At 41.6% G+C, this 2,718-nt stretch overlaps 1 pseudogene; it reads left to right on the top strand.

Moving 5' to 3' along the window:
• The first annotated feature begins 245 nt into the window (after positions 1-245).
• On the top strand, positions 246-583 carry LOC140498277 (eukaryotic translation initiation factor 1 pseudogene; annotated as a pseudogene).
• Positions 584-2,718: the final 2,135 nt, after the last annotated feature.

Genomic DNA, 2,718 nt, shown 5'->3' with positions numbered 1-2,718 from the left:
TTTACCCCAGATTTGGGGAGAACATTTAAAAGGGGTTCAAGGAAAGGAGAGGTAGGATGTGATGGATTTTTAAAAATTCAACAGAAGTCAACTGAGGAGATATAGGAAATTTTAAGGAATAAAAAAGATACAAAGAGAAATAATTTCTCCAGCCCCCTTGCTTCCAGATGACCTGTCTCCATCACGTGCCTTCTGCCACCGCCTTCCTCAGCTGGTTTCCACCAAAGAAAAGGAATCATTAATGTATGTCTGCTATTCAGAACTTCCATTCTTTCAGCCCCTTTGTTGATGCATGTAAGGGTGATGACCTGCTTCCTACTGCGGCTGAGCATTATATCCTATAAGAATTTAACAAAGAAATGGCAGGAAGATCCTCACTACTGTACAGGGGATCTCTAATGACTACAATAAAAAAGAAATTAGTGAAGACATTCAAGAAGAAATTTACCAGCAATGGTATTATGGTTGAAAATCCAGAATATGGTGAAGTAATTCAGCTACAGGGTGACCAGCACAAGAACATATGCCAGTTCCTCATCGAGACTGGACTAAGGACAACCAGATGAAGGTTCATAGGTTTTAAGTGCTTGTGGCTCACTGAAGCTTAAGTGAGGATTTCTTTTCAGTGAATAGAAAAATTCCCTTCTGTTCCTTGTCACAAATTTAAAAACCTCACAGTTTGTATAATATAACCATTTGGGGTCCTCTGTTTAACTTGGACTAGTGTGACTACTGTAACTCATTCATGAAAAGAGCTGGGTGGGGAGGAGAGATGGTTACTGTATGGTTGTGTGAGTGAGGGAGCTGGCACAAGGCAGGAGAGCTTGTGAACAAAGAGACCTTCTTGCTTCTGTCTTTGAGAAAAAACACAAATGGTCCCAGGCTTTCTTCAGGGAGATATCCCTGGTGAGTGAGAAAAGACCTTGGGAAGCAACAAACATCTCAAATGTCTTGGATTTCCAAAGAGATTCCCTAAGAGATTTGGAAAACTGCCCTGTGGGTAAGATTAAGGATTCTTAGCTGAACTCAGACAACTTACTCCCAATGGTAGAGTTCATTCACTCTTTATTTTCTGGTATAGTCTGTAAAACTTCTCTGATTTTTGTTTGATGAATAAATTTATTCACTATTGACTATTTATGATCTTTTTTGTTTAACTAGCATTTGGTGGAAAGCAGAGCCAATTCATTCAGATACAATCTGCAACCCTTCCTCTCTAAGGGATAGCAACCAGGGGAGCAGGGTGAACCTAAAAAAATATTTTCTCTAGACTAATAATATTTAGGAGGACAAAGAGATATAATTCTAGTCCAATACCCCCTCTCTGAAGGACAGCAGAGTGGCCAATTTCAGGGCCCCAATATCCTGCTTCCTTTCACCCCACCTCACCTCTGCCATAACCCACCTCAAGAAGAAATCAAAGTCTCTCTTGAAGATAGGGTGGGCAATAGTCCAGAGATTTCTATTTATTGTTCCCATTGAACCTCATTTAGACATAACCATGTGAACATACACCTAATCCACATGAAGACACACATGTCTTACATATCTATACATACATGTACTGTACATATATACACACATGTGGATGCACATACATACATGCATATGTGTGTATAGATATACATACATGTGTATATCACCAGTTCCAAAGTCTATTATTATGGAACTCTCTCCTTATTGATAGCGATCAATACCCGGCAACTACATGAAGGGTGGAATGGAATTGGTGAGAAAGGGAGAGAGCTTCAGTCTTGTCAGTCTTCTCTGGGTGTTCCATGAGTCCCTGAGTCTCTGGGTTTTGCAGATGCTTTGGGCTCTTTTGGATTCTGTATTTTAGAAAGAAGGTAGAAGGTGCTGATACTACTTCAGGTTGCTGAAGAGAAAGACTCTGGAAAGAAGTTGACATAAAAGGAGCTGGCAGCCTCCATCATATCCTTGTTCCCAGCCTGCCACACTAGAGACCTCAGGGAACTTCTCTAGGTGAAATCTAGAATTCTTTCTCTTGGTTGAGCTGAGCTACCTCACTCCCAGTGGGGGAGCTCCTTCACTCTACATTGCCTGGTATATATTCTCATATGCATATTTTCTCTGACTTCTGTTTTGCAACCACTTTGAATGCATTTCTTGGCTAAGCGTTATTGCGCTTAATTGTGGAACTAGTATTTGGTAGATAAAAAGCTTGGAGTTCTCCTACACTTATTAATGAAATAGAAACCAGAAGTTAGCCTGAATCTGAAAATCACATCCCCTAGACTAATAATACTTAAGAGAGTAAAGAAATATCATTCTAGCCTAGTACGTCCTCTCTCTGAGGAGATCACAGTGGCCAATGTCTTTCTTCCTCTTCCTGCTTACCCTCCTGAAAGGAATTAAAGTCCCTCTTGGAGAAGGCTGTGGGGAGAAGAGAGTATTTTGCCTCCCTTTAAACCATACGTCACTCCCACGCTACATACATGTAGTGGACAACCCTCACTGCAATGCTACTGAGATAAAGCACAGGTGACCAAGGGGTATACCCTCACTCCTGGCCCTGGCAATCCTTTTTTCACTTTATGGATTCTTCATGATGCTCCCCTTAGGGACCTGCTGAATGGGTCACCTCTGGGAGCACCAGGTCACTCTCCTACTACATTACCATCCTCTGTAAGGCCCAGTTGCTCCTCTGGTGGGCTGCTGATGCTGGTACTCATTCTTCTCCTTCTGATCTAAAGGGGA

This window comes from Notamacropus eugenii, chromosome 4, assembly GCF_028372415.1.
Source record: "Notamacropus eugenii isolate mMacEug1 chromosome 4, mMacEug1.pri_v2, whole genome shotgun sequence".
In the NCBI taxonomy this organism is placed as follows: domain Eukaryota; kingdom Metazoa; phylum Chordata; class Mammalia; order Diprotodontia; family Macropodidae; genus Notamacropus; species Notamacropus eugenii.
Note: the sequence above shows the minus strand (reverse complement) of the source record. Positions and strands in the feature narration are given on the sequence as shown.